The following is a 19,448-nucleotide window of genomic DNA, read 5'->3' as shown; positions in this document are numbered from 1 at the left end:
TGTGAAACCTCCATATGTAACAGGTGTGATCTTAAAAAGACAAAAAAAAAAAATTAGGCAGGATAAACACTAAAAAAAAATCTACGCCTAGGCACATCATTTTCAAACTACAGAAAATCAAATATTAAAAAAAATTTTTTTTGTCTTCCTGTGAAAAAGCAGGAAAAGGAAATAAAAAGATATATAATGAGAAAGAAAGAAAATTGCTCCTACCTAAAGGTAACAATTGTGTATATTAAAACCCCAAAGAATTTTTAAAAAAACTTGAAAAGTGAGCTCAGCAATGCCAAAGAAAGTGAGATAAATATTCAAAAATGAATGGAAAAATGAAAATATACATATCAAAATTAAATGTAAAATACAATACCATTCACATTAGCTTAAAAAAGACGCTATTCTGAAACTACACAACACAAATGAAAGAAATTGAAGAATATCTAGTAAGTAGAGAGATTTATTGTGTTTATGAGTTGGATGACTCAACATGTCATATGAAGATGTCAACTTTCCCTGAATTAATATGTAGATTTAACACAAATTTTTTCTATGTCCATATGGCCAATTCCCAGGCAAGTGATTGAATCTGAGCTATATCTGTGATCTAAGCCACAGCTGTGGCAACGTTGGATCCTTTAATCCACTGCACCAGACAGGGAATCAAACCTGCACCTCCACAGGTACCCAGGTAGCTGAAGTCAGATTCTTAACCATTCTGTGCCATAGCAGGAACTCCCTAGATTTAACAAAATTGTTACCAAAATCACCACAAGATTTTCTAGCTATAAATAAGATTATATAGAATGGCAAAGGAACTAGAACACCTCAAGTAATTTTTAAAAACGAGAAAAAAAGTAGAAGGAATCATTGTATACTATTTTAAGATTTATTATACAGCTATAGAAATCAAGACTGAAAACAAAAAGAGGAGTTCCCATCATGGTGCAGCAGAAACAAATCCAACTAGGGACCATGAGGTTGCCAGTTTGATCCCTGGCCTCACTCAGTGGGTTAAGGATCCAGCGTTGCCATGAGCTGTGGTGTAGCTCTCAGATGCAGCTTGGATCTGGCATTGCTATGGCTGTGGTGTAGGCTGACAGCTACAGCTCTGATTAGACCCCTAGCCTGGGAACCTCCATATGTCACAGGTGTGGCACAAAAGAGAAAAAAAAAAAAAAAAGACTGTGTTACTGGTAGATAAATAGACAAGTAGATCAATGTAACAAATAAATGATCCAAAAAATAGGCCTATGAAGGAGTTCCCATTATGGCACAGTGGAAACAAATCCGATTAGGAACCATGAGGTTGTGGGTGCAATCCCTGGCCTCACTCAGTGGGTTAAGGATCTGGTGTTGCCATGATCTGTGATGTAGGTCAAAGACATGGCTCAGATCTGGCTTTGCTGAAGCTCTGGCATAGGCTAGCAGCAAGAGCTTTGATTAGACCCTAGCTTGGGAACCTCCATATGCCATGGGTGCAGCCTGCAGCCCTAAAAAGACAAAAGCCAAAAAAAAAAAAAAGACCCATGCAAATTGTTGAATTAATTAATAGTTTGATTTCAAAATTTACCACATAATATCTAAATGCCTAATTTCAAAAAAAAATTACAGGGCATATTAACAAATGCCCAATTTCAAAAAAAAAAAAACTACAGGGCATAATAAGAAATTAAATTGCTTATTTAAAAGAATAAACTTAATTGGAAAAAACAATTGTGAGGAAGCCCAGACATTGGACTTAGAGGGTAAAGACTTAAATAACTGTCTTAAATACGCTAAAAGAGTTAAGGGAAAACATGGATAAAGAAACAAAAGAAATCAGGAGAGTGATATATTAACAAAATAAGAATATCAATACAAGCATAGAAATTATGAAAAGAAACCAAACTAGTTCAGCAGGTGAAATATATACAATAACTAAAGTGAAAATTTTGAGAAGTTTAATAGCATATATGAGTATGCGGAAGAAAGAATCAGCAAACTTGAAGATTGGACAATGGAAATGTTTGAGGAATAGAAAGGAAAAAGAGTGAAGAAAAGCAAAGGTAGCCTATGGGACTTTGGAACACCATCAAGAATATATGAAGAGTTCCTGGTGGCTCAGCAGTTTAAGGATCCAGTGTTGTCACTGCTGTGGCATGGATCATTGCTGGTGTGCAGGTTCAATCCCTAGCCTGGAATTTCTGCATGCTGTGGGCATGGCCAACATAATAATAATAATAATAATAAAAAAGAGGAGGAAGAGGAAGAAGAAATAATGCATTGGAGTTGACATTACGGCTCAGCAGGATAAGGACTTGACATAGTCTCTCTGAAGATGTGTGTTCAATTCCTGGCCTTACTCAGTGGATTAAGGCTCTGGCATTGCCGCGAGCTGTGATGTAGGTTCCAGATAGTCAAATCCAGCGTCACTGTGGCTGTGGCATAGGCCTTGGCTGTAGCTCCAATTCAACCCCTCCCTGGAAACTTCCATATGCCACAGGTGCAGCCATAAAATTTTTTTAAAGAATATATGCATTATTGGAGTCCAAAAATGAGAAGAAGAGGAGAAATGGGTAGAAATATTATTTGAGAAAGTAATAGAAAAATCCTTCCCAAATTTGATGAATTCCATGAATCTACAAGTCCAAGAAACTCAAGGAACTCCAAGTAGAATAAATCCAAAGAAGCCCACACTAAGACACATTATAACCAAACTGTCAAAGATAAAGGCAGAATATTGAAAGCATCAAAAAAAAAAAAAAGTTACTTGGCATGCAGACATGATGCTCGATAAAATTATCAACTGCAATTTTTTTTTTTTTGCCCATGCCCATGGCATGTGGATTTTCCTGGCCAGGGATCAAACTCATGTCATGATAGTGACCCAAGCCACAGCACTGACAACACCAGATCCCCAAACCACTGAGCTGCCAGGGAACTCCTATGAATTGACTTTTTTAAATCAGAAAACTTGGAAGACAGAGGCAGTGGAATGATATATTTAAATTTTTTTTTGTCTTTTTGCCACTTCTTGGGCCACTCCTGTGGCACATGGAGGTTCCCAGGCTAGGGGTTGAATAGGAGCTGCAGCCACCAGCCTACACCAGGGCCACAGCAACGCAGGATCCAAGCTGCATCTGTGACCTATACCACAGCTCATGGCAACACCAGATCCTTAACCCACTGAGCAAGGCCAAGAATCAAACCTGCAACCTCATGGTTCCTAGTTGGATTCATTAACCACTGAGCCACGATGGGAACTCTGACATAGTTAAATTTCTTAAAGAAAAATTTGTCAACAGAGATTTCCATATCCAGCAAAAATGTCCTTCAAGAATGAGGGGAAAACAAAGACATTCCAATATAAACAAAACCAAGAGAGTGCATTACCACTAGGCCTGTCCTAAAGAAATTCTAAAGAGAATCCTATAGGTTCAAGTCAAAGGATGCTAGACAGTAACATAAATTGAATGAAGATATAAAGTTTTCCAGTAAATGTAAATGGATGGGCATATATATAAAATATTATTTCCTTTTTGTTCTAAGTTGCCTCAAAAAGTACAATCTACTCCATATCAAAAGTTCCCCAAAGTAACTACTATAATTCCAAATTGTACCTGGTAAAATTGCACCAGTTAGAGACATTAACTTAAATTAACATATAGGGTTTCTACATTATCCAACTTTTTTCTAGTATAAATAGTCTGATATTCTACAAAAAGAAGTATAGAAAGTGAAGACTTTCATAGTTAATTAAATTATTAATTCTCCCATGCTGAGAAAAATGTAAACATTACCTAAAGTTCTTCCTAAATTCCTAAAATTTTTCCTTACCAGAATGAATTATTTGATGAAAACTAAGATCTCTAACACAAAATAAAGGTCTTCCCACATACCTTGCTTTCACAGAGTTTCTCCATTGTATGAATCCTCTGAAGTTGAGTAATTCAGTACCCACAATTTAAGTTCTCTCTACATATTTTATATTTATAGGTTTTTCAACAGTATGAATTCTCTTTTGCTTATTCAGGTGTCTTCCTTTACTAAAAGGTTCCTTACATTCCCTATATTCATAATAATTCACATCAGTATAAATTCATCAACATGTACTAAATTTTGAATTATATCTAACAGCTTCACACATTCTTAACATTCAAAGAGGTTCTTACCAATATGCATGTTCTTAAGAAACCTGTTATAAATGGTTTCCCACTTTGATTACATTCACAGGGTGTTTTTAAAAAATTTTTTTACCAATATTAATAATCTGATATTGCAGAAGTTGTCCACATACAGTAAAGGCTTTATTGAAATTTTTATGGTAATAAATGGCTTTTCTCACATTTCTTACATTTATAAAGATTATCATCAGTATGAATTCTCTATCTTGAAGAAAGAACTCAATTCACTCTAAAGACCTTCTTTATATTCCAGTGATTTCTCACCTGTATGAATTCTCTGATGCTAAGTAACTTGTCCACACATAAAAGTTTTCTTTAGGAGTTCCCATCATGGCTCAGCAGAAATGAAACTAACTAGCATCCATGAAGATGCAGATTCGATCCCTGGCCTCGCTCAGTGTGTTAAGGATCAGGCGTTGAGTTGTGGTGTAGGTCACAGATGCAGATCGGATACTGCATTGCTGTGGCTAAGGCAAAGGCCAGCAGCTACCACTCTGATTCGACCCCTAACCTGGGAACCTCCATATGCTGCAAGTGCAGCCCTAAAAAGGGTTAAAAAAAAAAGAGAGAAAGATTTTCTTTCTCCTTACATTCATAACATTTATCCTGAGTATGAATTCTCTTGTTTTGAAGAAAGAAGGGAATCAGGTTAAAGACCTTCCCACATTGTTTATATTCCTATTATATCTCATGTATGAATACTCTGATGTGGATAATTTGTCCACACATATTGAAGGCTTTATTGCATTTCTAACAGTCATAAAGCATTTCGCCAGTATGAATTCTCTAGTTTGCAAAAGGAACTCAATTAGTTCCAAAGACCTTTCTACAATCCTTATATTCACAGGATTTTCTATCAGTATGAATTCTCTCCTGTTGACTATATTGCACACACAGATAATAAATTTCCCATATCGTTAACATTCATAAAGTTTCTCACCAGTATGAATTCTCTATGGAGTGCTAAGGATTGAATTAAATTTAAACAACTTCTCACATTCCTTACATTTATTGTGTTTTTTAACCAGTATGAGTTCTCTGATGTTGAGTAAAGTGATATTCATCATTGAAGGTTATTCCACAGTCTTTCTGATTAAACCATTTTAATTAAACATTAAAGCATGTTTTCTCTGAATTTTGAAAAAGGCTGAATTTGTGTTATTGCCTCAATACACATTCTGCATGAGATATGTGATAGAAAATGAGAGAATGCAGTCACTTTTATAGGTAATAATTTGGGTAAAATATTTCTTTTGAGTTACCTGAAACCTCTTAAGCATGCTCTCATACTTCCAGCCATTTATAAAAATAGAGGCCTTAAGTTCAAATGTATTACTTCTTAAACTGATTCCTTAATTCCTGGAGCACATATTTAGTGCCTTCTCTCCATATTTCTGGGCACAAATGCTATTGTGGTGCTAGAGGGGGAAAGCTCCAGAACTATACTGATGTACCTCTAGCAGAGGTTTCCTTCTTAGAGGAAACCAAATTAATGGTAAGATATTTTTGTGCAGCTCACTACTTAACTTTACCAATAATCTTGTAGGCTTATAATTTCAAATATGAATATCATCCCAATTTAAAGTACCTGTACTTTTTTTATTCTGGCCTCCAACACTGACTACATAAATAAACCGAAAGATAAAACCAAATAATACAGAAAGGCATTTGCATTAATTTCCTAGGACTGCTGTAATAAATTACCACAAACTTAATGACTTAAAACAACAGAAATATATTATCTCACAGGTCTAGAAGCTGGATTATAATACCAAGATGTTAGCGATGCTTCACTCCCTCCAAAGGCTCTAGGGGAGAATCCATTCCTTACCTTTTCCAGATTCTGGTGGCTGTCAGCATTTCTTGGGGCTGTATCACTCCAATCTCTCCCTCCGTCTTCAGGTGGATCTCTTCTCTATGTTTTCTTCTGGCTTGTAAAGACACTTGCTATTGGACTTAGGGCCCACCTTAGTAAACCAGAATGTTCTCATCTTCAGATTATTAATTTAATTACATCTAAAAAGACTATTTTTCAAAATAAAGTAATATTCGGAGGGTCCAGTATTAAGACGTGACATATCATTCTTGGGAGCCAACTTTAGCATTCAATATATAATTTTGATGAAAAAATAACTGTTAGGAAAATTTCTTTACCTGGAAAAAGCACATACTAAAAACCTACTGCAGAAATTAAACTTGAGGAGTTCTCATCATGGTGCAGCAGAAACAAATCCGACTAGTAACCATGAGATTGCAGGTTCAATCCTTGGCCTCGCTCAGTGGGTTAAGGATCTGCCATTGCCATGGGCTGTGGTGTAGGTCAATCCAATCAGAGCTACAGCTGCCGACCTGCATCATGGCCAAATGAGTGCCTGGAGTACCTTTGATTTGTAGTTTCCAGGACAAAGATACTGCTGGATGCAGGGAAATACTATTAATATTTTTCAGTTGATCTTGATTATTAATGCGGCTCGGATCCTGCATTGCTGTGGCTGTGGTGCAAGGCCGGCAGCTGTAGCTCTGATTGGACCCCTATCTTGGAAACCTTCATTTGCTGTGAGTGCAGCCCTAAAAAGAAAAAAAGAAAAAAGAAAAAAAAAGAGAAAAAGAAAAGAAATTAAATTTGATATAGAAACTTTGCACGCATTATTATAAAGAAAATTTCCATGCATTATTAGAAAAAGGGAGAGACAAAGCTATCATTTTTTTTACTACTGATGAAATAATCTACCTAGAAAAACTAACAGAGGCAAAAGGCAAATATCAGCAAGTTTTCTATAATCAAGATCAACTGAAAAATATTAACAGTATTTCCCTACATCTGGCAGTATCCTTGTCCTGGAAACTACAAATCAAAGGTACTCCAGGCAGTCAAAGAACTACTTGGGATACTGTTCATCCTATCAGGGAATAGTTTGAGTATAAGATACCTGCATAAACTGTACCAGATAGATTTACATATTTTTCTTGGTCAACAGCCAGCATCAGTTTGACTTGAGAGAATTACCTTGATTTGCCCATGGACTTTCAGATTGAATTCTATAAATCTTCTGCATAAAAGAGTAAAAGCACTATTTGTAAAGATTACAGTTATATTTGCTTAATAGAATTTAAAGAAATATGAATCTTTAAAGCTTTGGATTTGCTTTTAAGATTTAAGTTACTAACATTTTCAGTTCAAAACACTTCTAGAATATTAGAGCTGAATGGGACCTGAAAGATATTTTAGTTTAGTCCCTACCTTATAAAAACAGAAACTCACTTCACACAAGATGGGTAAGATTTGTAAGTAGTGTAGATCACTAGTGTAGAGGTTTAGAACCTAGTTATTATGGTAGTTTGCCTAATGTATAAGGATTCTGCTTTAGGATTATTTGATTAAATGCTTATTTATCTCTCTTTTACATTTATTGTCCCATTTCTTCTTAAATTCCTTCCATTTCTTTTATGCCTATCTTGCTTTATTTTCTCCATGATTTGTAGTTAATAAAGTTCAGTCAAAGAATTCCCAGTGTGGCTCAGCAGTAATGAATCTGACTAGTATCCACAAGGATGCAAGTTCAATTCCTGGCCCTGCTCAGTGGGTTAAGAATCCAGAGTTGCCATGAGCTGTAGTGTAGGTTGCAGATGTGGCTTGGATCTAGAGTGGCAATGGCTGTGGCATAGGCCAGCAGCTGTAATTCCAATTTGACCTCTAGCCTGGGAATTTCCATATGCCATGGGTGCAGTCCTAAAAAGAAAAGAAAAAACAGTCAAATGGAGTGCCTTTAATATTTTTTAAAGTATATCACTATATTATCAGTAAGCAGAAAACATTTTACTATATCATTCACAGTATCAAAAAGACTATAAAACAACTTGGAATTAACAAAGAAATACCAGATCTCAATGAGTAACACACTATTAAAGTACAGATAAAATGACAAATAGAAAAGCATTCTGTGCTTAGATGACATTCATTAATATACAATCTGGAGTTCCTGGGGTGGCTCAGCAGGTTAAGAACCTGACTAGTATCCATAAGGATACAGGTTCGATCCTTGGCTTTGCTTGTGGGTTAAAGGATATGGTGTTGCTGCAAGCCACAGCATAGGTTGAAAATGCAGCTTGGATCTGGTGTTGCTATGGCGTAAGCTGGTAGGCTACTGCTCCCATCCAACCCTTAGCCTGGAAAACTCCATATGTCATGGGGGCAGCCCTAAAAAGCCAAAGAATATATATAAAATACAATATCCACAAATTAATCCATGAATTAAAAACTATTGACATCAGAATTGTGTGGTGGCCTAGTGATTAAGGTTTTGATGTTGTCAGTGCTATGACTTGGGTTTGATCCCTAGCCCAGGAATTTCCTCGTGCCATGGCAATAAATAAATAAATTAACTAGTTAAATCACTAACATAAAAATTTCAGTTGGATTTTTAGGAAACTAGATAACCTTAATCTTAAATTTAAAAAGAATAATAGGAGTTCCCGCCATGGCTCAGTGGTTAACGAATCCGACAAAGAACCATGGGGTTGCGGGTTCGATCCCTGGCCTTGCTCAGTGGGTTGACAATCTGGTGTTGCTGTGAGCTGTGGTGTAGGTCGCAGATGCGGCTCGGATCCCGAGTTGCTGTGGCTCTGGCATAGGCCGGTGGCTACAGCTCTGATTGGACCCCTAGCCTGGAACCTCCATGTGCATGGGAGCAGCCCAAGAAATGGCAGAAAGACAAAAAAATAAAAAATAAAAAATAATAAAAAGAATAAAGAATAAATAAAAAATAATGAGATGACTCCTGTGATTATGGAGACTGAAAACTCTCAAGATCTGCAGTCTGAAAGCTTGAGAACCAGGAAAGCTGCTGATGATGTGAGTTCCAGTCTGAGTTTAAAAATTGAAGATCAGTGTTCCTACATCAGAGCCCAGCAGGCAGTGTGATTTCTCTCTTGCTTGGGAGATTGGTAGAGAAGCAGCCATATTTGGGAAGGCAATCCGTTTTACTCCTTCTACCAATTAAAATGTTAACCTCATCCAGACATATCCTCATAGTCATACCTAGAATAATGGTTAATAAAATATCCAGGCAACACATGGCCCAGTCAAGTTGACACATGAAATCAACCATCACACATGTCTTTGTTCTTAAGACACAGGTCAGGAGGTTTTGCAGTGAAGTATTATGATGTTTTGACTAACTGAAAAATAATTAAATATTAGTAAAGTTTGTGTAACATTGTAAAAATCATTTAAAAATTTACCTCCCATTCCCTCCCTCTCCCCATCTCTTTATCTAGCTCTATATAGCAATAGATGATATAGATAGATAGACAGACAGACAGACAGACATATATGGAGAGAGAGAATGTGGCAAGTGTCAACAATTAGTGAGCCTAAGTAAAAAAATCTATGAATGTTCATTGTCTTATTCTTGCAAGTTTTCTGTAGATTTGAAATTTTTCAATAGTTGAAAAAAATATTATCTGACAATTTTTTCCTCTCAGCTACCACCTTGGTCAAAGTAACTGTAATCTCTCATTGAGATTACTAAACAGATTCTTATCATATCTTCCTGCTTTTACACTCCCCTCTCTATATTATATTTTCAACATGGCATCCAGACTAACTTTAGCCATATCACTCCTGTCCTGAAAATAGACATTTCAGCTTCCCATTTCACTCAGAGTAATAGGCAAAGCGGTACCTTAACAAAACCCAAAGTATGCAGTTCTCCCATTACCACCCCAACTTCACTTCCTACTACTCTTCTGACCATTATTTCTCTGCTACAACCACACCAATCTCTATAATATTCATTGAACATACCAAGAACATACCTTCCTTAGGGATTTTGCTCTAGGTTTTCCCTCTACCTGAAATGTTTTCCTCCTAAAAATCACTTGGATTACTCCCTTACCTACTTCAAGTCCGTTTAAATTTAACTTCCTAATGAGACCTATCATGCTTATCCTATTTAGTTATTAAATATTGCAATGTGTACCTCCCATTCCTCAGATCCCTTTATCCTTTTAATCTGTTTCGCTCTTTCTTTGTGGCAAAGCATATATTATCTTCACCTTTTTAAATATAATTCACTTGTTATTTTCTTTTTTTTTTTTTTTTTTTGCCTCTCCTCATAATATAAGTTCCTCAGGAGTTAGGCTTTTTGTCATTTTGTTCACTAATGTACAGTAATTCCCTATTTATCTGCGGTTTCACTTTCTGCAGTTTCAATTCCTTGCCAACAACCATGGTGTGAATATATTAAATGGAAAATTCCAGAAAGAAACAAATCATAAGTTTTAAATTATGCACTGTTCTGAGCAGCATGATGGGATCTTGTGTCAACACACTCCATCCCACCCAGGAGGTAAATCATCCCTTTGTCCAGTGTATCTACGCTATATACAATGTCTATCAGTACAGGAAAAAACACAGTATGTATAGGGTATGGTACTAACTACGTTTTTAGGCATTCACTGGGAATCTTGGAACGTATTTTCCACAGATAAGGGGGGGACTACTATATGGATGCATATCAGTCATTCCCAGTGGAAATTCTAGTAGGCAGTGGATATATTTGTTTGAGAGAAATATATAGACTGAAATTATAAATATGAGAATTTTTAACTTAAAATACCATTTAAGATCATGAGATTAAATGATATTACCAAAGAAAGACTACAGATAAAGTAGAGAATAGAATGAAGAAATGAGTCCTAGAACAAATAATAATGGAGGATTTTGTTCACTGAAGAAACCATGACAGGAGTTCCCATTGTAGCTCAGCAGTTACAAACCCAACTAGTATCATGAGGATTCAGGTTCAATCCCTGGCCCCACTTAGTGGGTGAAGGATCGGGTGTTGCATGAGCTGTGATATAGGTCACAGACATGGCTTGGATCCTGCATTGCTGTGGCTGTGGTGTAGGCTGGAAGCTACAGCTCTGATTCAACCCCTAGCCAGGGAACTTCCATATGCCACTAGTGGGGCCCTAAAAAGCAAAAAGGAAGGAAGGATGGAAGAGAGGGAGGGAGGGAGGAAGGAAGGAAAGAAACCATGACAAAGTTAACAAACAACAACTAAGGAAAATATAGTTGTAGTATCTAAGAAAACAAGCAACTAATATCTGGAAAAATAAAAGAAAGCAACAACAAAAAGACAGGAATGACACTGACTATACAAACAGTTGGACAAAACAAAAATTCAAAGAAAAGATGTAATATAATCTCCCCATGTAACCCTCATTATTAATATTAATAATCACAGACATGAAAATTAAAATGATGAGTTCCCTTGCGGCCCAGTGGTTTAAGGATCCAGCATTGTCACTGCTGTGACTCAGGTTCAATCCCTGGTCCAGGAAATTCCATGGTCATGGGCGCAGCCTAAAACAAGTAAAATAAAATAACAAAATAAAATTATATCACTTTACATCTATCAGAATGGCAAAAATATGAAATCTAGTAATTCCCAATGTGGGAAAGAATATGAAGAAAAAGAAAACATTATTCATTGCTATTGAGAGTCTAATGAAACCATTGTGAAGATCAGGAGCTCCTCTGTCAAACTGGGAAGAATATTCTACGAGACATCAGTTTTATTCTGGTGTTGTATCCAAAAGAAATTCTCACAGGTACATACAGGGATACAAGTATAAAGATGTTAATATTTACATTTTGTCAAAGAATGATTCTAAAATGTTAAAAATGTAATTTTCATACAAATAGATAGCAAGCTGGTCAGTTTTATTTAAGTCATTGATAATGGAACCAGCAACATGAAAAAGCTAGCCAAAGATAATACGATACATGTGAATTTTATAATTAGGATATGGGAAGAATGCTAAAATAAGATTTCTAAGTTAAATCCCAAGCTGGTTAATGTCCACAGGACAAAAAAACTTTGGTGATTAATTGCTCTGCTTGACAGATAAGAAGTTACACATGGGAATTCCCACTGTGGCTCAGCAGCAAGGAACCCAACTAGTATCCATGAGGATGTGGGTTCAATCCCTGGCCCTTTCAGTGGGTTAAGGATCCATCATTGGGCAAGCTGTGTCGTAGGTCACAGATGCAGCTGAGATCTGGCATCACTGGCTGTGGTATAGACAGGCGGCTACAGCTCTGATTTGACCCCTAGCTTGGGAACTTCTGTATGCCACAGGTGCGGCCCTAAATACACACAAATACACACGCGCACACACACAGAACACCATAAATGAAGTAAGAATAAAAGAAGTGGTAAATATCTGGGTAAATGTAATTGATTCTTATTCTATACTGTAGGTTCATAGACCATATATGATGGTTGAGAGCAGGAATTAATTTTTTCTTTCTCTATTTTTATTTCGATTAATTTAAATTACATCTACTTCTTGAAAATAAACAAGATATACAGTAATATATGGAGCAAAATTATATTGTCTCTCAATTTCTACTTCCTCCTCCAGATTTAATCACTGTTAACATTTTAGCATTTATCCCTTTAGAACTTTTTTATCCAAATATAAACATAAGTAGGTAACTATGTGACCACATTATACAATGTTATGACTGTTTTTCCTAGTGTTTTGTTTGGTTTGCAGAATATTTATAAACTTTTTACTTCTCAGTAGTACTTGGAAACATCTTCATGTCAGTATATTCTTGTGTTTTCATGACTTCATTGTAATTCACACTATAAGTCTATCACAATTTAATTTGGTAGTTAATGTGGTATCTAGCCTTTTGCTATTCAAAAATTTAAAAATGTTGTTCTCTCTTTCACTCTTGCTCTACCTCTGTCTATCTCTGTCTCAGTCTCTCCCTCTCCACCCCACAGCCGGCCTCTGCATGTGCTTTCTCTGCACCTATCTTCTCTCTCTTATCTCTTAATAAACCTTGCCTGTACGTTCTCCACACCTGTTTTCTCTCTCATCTCTCTTTAAATAAATACTTATTTGCCTTTCTAAAAAAAGAGGTTGTTATGAAAATTATTATGCATATTTATTTATGTGTACCAGTATGATTTTAGGATGTAAAACAGAAATTTCAGAGCAGAAGAATACAATGAAAAAAGTCAATATTTCAATAGAGATCTTCAAGAGCAGACTAGACCAAGTAAAAGAAAGAATCAGTGAATTCAAATATGAATCATTTTATTCTTTTTTTTTCTTTTCTTTTTAGGGCCATACTCCTGGAATATGGAAGTTCCCAGACTAGGGGTCAAATCAGAGTTATAGCTGCTGGCCTATACCACACCAATTCTGGATCCAACCCACGTCTATGACCTACACCACAGCTCACTGCAATTCTGGATCCCTGACTCACTGAGCAAGGCCAGGGATCAAACCCACATCCTCATGGATACTAGTTGGATTTGTTACTGCTGTGCCATGATGGGAAGTCCCTGTATCATTTTAAATTATCCAGTCAGGAGCAGGATCAAGATGGCAGAGGAGTGAGAGGTAGCATGCACCTGTCCCACAAACACATCCCAAAAAATCATCTACATGTAGAACAATTTACACAGAACATCTAATTAACACTGGCATGAGATTTTAAACCTCCAAAAAGTGCAAGAAACCCTCTGCATTACTGTGCAGAACAAAAGGGGGGAAAAGAAGAGAGAGAAGTGTAAAAACAAGAATCAGGATAGGACCAGCACTCCTGAGAGGGAGCTGTGAAAGAGGAAAGGAAGCCACGCCCTGGGAGGCCACCTAACTGATGGGGAGATTAGCCAAGATAGAGTGGGAACCTCAAAACCCCAGAGAAACCATAGCAGATGGAATGAGGAGGCAAAGTAAAGAGAAAGTTACACAGACCATTGGTACCACTACCCCCGTCCATCACAGTCCTAAGACACCATAGCCAGCGACCCCCAAGCAAGGGTTGGGCACTAAGACTCAGGCTCTGGAGGTCAGTTCTGGGGAGAAGACTAGGGTTGGCTGTGTGAAGACAGTCTGAGGGGACTGGGGAGCATAGTACCACAGCCAAGAGAGTGAGGGAGGAGGCCTGGGCCCACAGGAGAAGCAAGACACAATTGTTAGGGAAGGCGAAAGGAGGAGGGGTGGGACCACCATAGGAATATTTTTCTCTGTGTAAGTGTGGGCTCCCAGGTGGTGGGGCACCTCTTACACAGGTTATGTATGGCAGGGTGCCTCTTGCATGGGCTATGGGTGGCAGGGTAAAACTGCTGTAGCCATCTCAAATCACCACTAGGAATCTGTGAAGAGGCACCACCTCTGGCCTCAATCGTCTCAGGGAACCCTGCAGAGGAGGGCACTGCCACTGAGTGCCATTTATTGTTGCTCTCACTGCCCTGAGAATGCACACACCCTGCTGGTGTCACTTCCAAAGGCTCTAGGCACCAAATACACCTGCCTGAGGGTCACTACCACTTCCAAGGGCCCTAAAACCAGGAGCAACCAATGCCACCTCCCTGTGGGTCCCTGCCACTGTCAAGAGCCCAGCAACCAGACACTGACTACAGGCCCTGCCCATTGCTTCCAACTCCCAGGAAGCACCATACACCAGCACACCCCCTATCAAGTGGATAACAACCTGCATACACTGAAGAAAGAGACAGCAAGCATACAAACCAAAAGCATACCAAAGAAAAAAAAAAGTAAGACCACAAAAACTACCCAGAGGCACTCTCACATATAAATAGCCCTCCAAGACTACAGTGGTTGTTTTTCATAAACACACAGAATAAGAAAAAATAAGCAAAATGAAGATGCTCAGGACCATTCCCAGTTAAAAGAACAGGATAATTACCCTGAAGGAGAAAATAATGAAATAGATATCTACAGTCTAATAGTCACTGAGTTTAAAAAGTGATCATGAAAATTCTGAAGGAATTAAGAGTAGATATGAACAGTAACACAGATTACTTTAGAAATGAACTAGAAAATATAAGGAGGAGCCAAGAAAGAATAGAAAATTCATTTTCAGAGAAGCAAGCTGAGTTAAAGGCACTGAAGAGCAGAATGAATAATGCAGAGGAACGAATAAGTGACTTGGAAAATGTAACAATGGAAATCAACCAATAGGACAGCACACAGAACACCTAATGAAAAAATATGAAAGCAATATAAGAGATCTATGGGATAATGTAAAGCAGACCAATCTATGCATAATACGGATTCTAAAAGGAGAAGAAAAAGAAAAGAGGACTGAAAATGTAGTTGAAGAAATTATGATTGAAAACTCTCCAAATCTGAAGAAAACGGATATCAAGATAGAGAAAGCACAGAGGGTCCCAAACAAGTTGAACCCAAATAGACACACACTAAGACATATTATACTAAAAATGGAAAAAAATTAAAGATAAGGAGAGGATTCTAAAGGTAACAAGAGAAAAAACAAAGAGCTAATTATAAGGGAACCCCCCCATAAGGCTATCATCTGATTTCTCTACAGAAACACTGATGGCCAGAAGAGAGTGGCAAGATATATTCAAAGTTCTAAAAGGGAAATTTTTGTAGCCTAAAATACTCTACCCAGCAAGAATATCATTTAAAATAGAAGGAGAAATAAAGACTTTCTCCAACAAACAAAAAGAATACAGAAATACTAAACCCATTCTAAAAGAAATAATGAAAGATCTCCTCTACAGGAAAGAAGTAAAAAGATATAGGATGGAGGAAATCACAATTGGAAAGTAATCACTTAAATAAGCTAGTATATAGATCTAAAAGGGAAAAATAAAACCTATTTGTAAAAGAGATGATAAACACAAGGAACTGCAAAAAGGATAAACATGTTTTAAAAAAAAGGACATCAAAGTCATAAAATGTGGGCAAGGAAAATAAGATTGAGCCTATATGACTATCAGGCTAAAGCAAGAAGATATAGGAAGGGGTTAATATACTTGAAAAACAGGCAGCCACAAATCAAAACTAAACAATACACTCATAACAACTATAAAGAAGAGGACACAAGCATAAAATAAAAGGAAAACATCCAACTTAAAAAAAAAAAGAACAGAGGAAAAACATAGAATCAACTGGAAGACTGGAAAAGGCTTAAAGTGGAAATAAATGCATATTTATCAATAATTACCTTAAATGTCAATGGACTGAATGCTCCAATCAAAAGACATAGAGTGGCAGACTGGATTTAAAAAAAAACACCAAAAAAACAAGAGCATACAATATGCTGCCTACAAGAGACTCACTTTAGGGCAAAAGACACATATAAATTGAAAATGAGGGGATGGAAAGATATTTCATGCAAACGGAAAAGACAGGAAAGTGGGGAGTTCCCATCATGGCTTGGTGGTTAACGAATCCAACTAGGAACCATGAGGATACAGGTTTGATCCCTGGCCTCACTCCGTGGGTTAAGGACCTGGTGTTGCCATGAGCTGTGGTATAGTTCGCAGATGTGGCTCAGATCTGGCGTTGCTGAGGTCTGGCATAGGCTGGCGGCTATAGCTCTGATTAGACCCCTAGCCTGGTAACCTCCATATGAAATGGGTGCAGCCCCAGAAAAACACAAAAGGACAAAAAAAAAATAGGAAAGTGGGAGTTGCGATACTCATATCAGAAAAATAAACTTTAAAACAAAGGTCATAAAGACAGACAAAGAAGGACACTAATTAATGATAAAAGGATCAATTCAAGAAGAGAATATTACACTCAACAATATAGGAACACCCAAATACATAAAATAAATACTAAAAGACATAAAAGGAGAAATTGATGGGAATACAATAACAGCAGGAGATTTTTTCTCCTTTTTTTTTTTTTAGGGCTGCACCTGTAGCATATGGAAGTTCCCAGGCTAGGGGTCAAATCAGAGCAACAGCTACAGGCCTAGGCTACAGCCACAGCCAAAGCAATGCAGGATCCAAGCCACATCCGAGACCTACACCACAGCTCATGGCAATGACAGATCCCCGATCCACTGAGTGAGGCCAGGGATCATACCTGCATCCTCATGCATACTACTCAGATTTGTGTCCACAGTGCCACAATGAGAACTCCAATAGTAGGAGATTTTAACATTCCACTCACATCAATGGACAGATCCTCTAGATGGAAAGTCAATAAGGCAATGGAAAAGTTAGGCTTACTTCATTATTTTCAGGACATTACATCAAAAAAAAACAAAACAAAACAGAATATACATTCTTTTTAAGTACACATTGAACATTCTCAACGATTGACCATATACTGGGACACAAATCTAACCTCAAGAAATTTAAGAGCATATCCTGCTGTATAGCACTGGGACCTACATCTAGTCACTTTCAATGAAGCATGATAATGTGAGAAAAAGGAATGTATATGTGTATGTGTGACTGGGTCACCATGCTGTACAGCAGAAAATTGACAGAACACTGTAAACAAGCTATAATGGAAAAAAAATTAAAATCATTAAATAAAAGACCATATGACACAGCATTAAAAAACTATGAGACTAGAAAAAAAAGAAAACAAATGTCAGAGTACAGAAATTATTTTAAGAATCTTCTCTGATCACAATATCATGAAACTAGAAATCAACCACAGGAAAAGAAATGAGAAAAAGCTGACTACATGGAGACTAAACAGCATGCTACGACATGCTAAGAAACCAATGGTTCAATGAGGAAATAAAAAGGGAAATATAAAAATACCTCAAGACAAATGACATGAAAACACAACCATTCAAAGTCTGTGGGATGCTGCAAAAGCAGTTCTTAGAGGGAAATTCATAGCAATAGAGGCCTTCCTCAAAAAAAGAAGAAAAATCCCGGAGTTCCCATTGTGGCACAGAGGAAGTGAATCTGACTAGTATCCAAGAGGATGCAGGTTCAATCCCTGGCCTCACTCAGTGCTCAGTGATCCAGCATTGCCATAAGCTGCAATTTAGGTTGCAGATGAGACTCAGATCCTGCTTTGCTGTGGCATAGGCCAGCAGCTGCAGCTCTGATTCAATCCCTAGCCTGAGAACTTCCATATGCCACAGGTGCAGTCCTAAAAAGTGAAAGAAAGAAAGAAAGAAAGAAAGAAAGAAAGAAGGAAGGAAGGAAGGAAGGAAGGGGAAGGAAGGAAGGAAGGAAGAAAGAAAGAAAAAATCTCAAATCAACAACTTAACCTATCACCTAAAAGAATTAGAAAAAGAAGAGCAAACAAAACCTAAAGTCAGCAGAAGAAAGGAAATCATAAAGATCAGGGAGGAAATCAACAAAATAGAGATTCAAAAAACAATAGAAAAAAATCAGTAAAACCAAGGGCTGGTTCTTTGCAAGGGTAAACAAAATTGACAAACCTCTGGCCAGACTCTCTAAGAACAAGAGAGAAAGAACCCAAATAAACAAAATAAGAAATGAAAAAGGAGAAATCTCAATGAAACTGCAGAAATACAAAAAAAAAAAAAAACATAAGAGAATGCTATGAATAATTACATGACGACAAATCTGAAAACTTAGGAGAAAAGGACAACTTTCTAGAGACATACAGCCCACCGAAACTGAATCAAGAAGAAATCGATCAGTTGAACAGACCAATCACTAGAAATGAAATTGAATATGTAATTAAAAAAAAAACACTCCCTACAAACAAAAGTCCAGGACCAGATGGCTTCTCAGGCAAATTCTACCAAACATACAAAGAAGAACTTACACCCAATGTTCTTAAACTTTTCAAAAGGTTGATGAAGGAACACTCCCAAAGACATTCTATGAAGCCACCATCACCAAAAAAGAAAATTATAGGCCAATATCTTTGATGAATATAAACACAAAAATTCTCAACAAAATTTTAGCCAACCAAATCCAACAACACATAGAGAAGATCATACACCATGACCAAGTGGGATTCATCCCAAGGGTGATTCAATCTGCAAAAATCAATCAATATCCACTAACAAAATAAAAGTCAAAAATCACAATTATCTCAACAGATACAGAAAAGGCATTTGACAAAATCCAACATCCATTCATGATAAAGTCTTACCAAAGTGACTATAGAGGGAACATACCTTAACATAATAAAAGCCATTTATGACAAACCCACAGCCAATATAATACTCAGCAGAGGAAAGCTGAATTCCTTCCCAATAAAATCTGGAATAAGACAAGGATGCCCACTCATACCATTTTATTCAACATTGTATCAGAAGTCCTAGCCACAGCTATCAGACAAACAAAAGAAATAAAATATATCCAAATTGGAAGATAAGAGGTAAAATTGTCACTCTATGCAGATGACATGATGCTATATAGACAAAACCCTGCGGACTCCACACAAAAACTACCCGAGCTGATCAACATATTCAGCAAAGTAGCAGCATACAAGATTAACATTCAGAAATTGGTTGCATTTCTGTATATA

Source organism: Sus scrofa, chromosome 2 (assembly GCF_000003025.6).
Source record: "Sus scrofa isolate TJ Tabasco breed Duroc chromosome 2, Sscrofa11.1, whole genome shotgun sequence".
In the NCBI taxonomy this organism is placed as follows: domain Eukaryota; kingdom Metazoa; phylum Chordata; class Mammalia; order Artiodactyla; family Suidae; genus Sus; species Sus scrofa.
The sequence above is the reverse complement of the archived record's forward strand: the minus strand, read 5'-3'. Positions refer to the sequence as shown.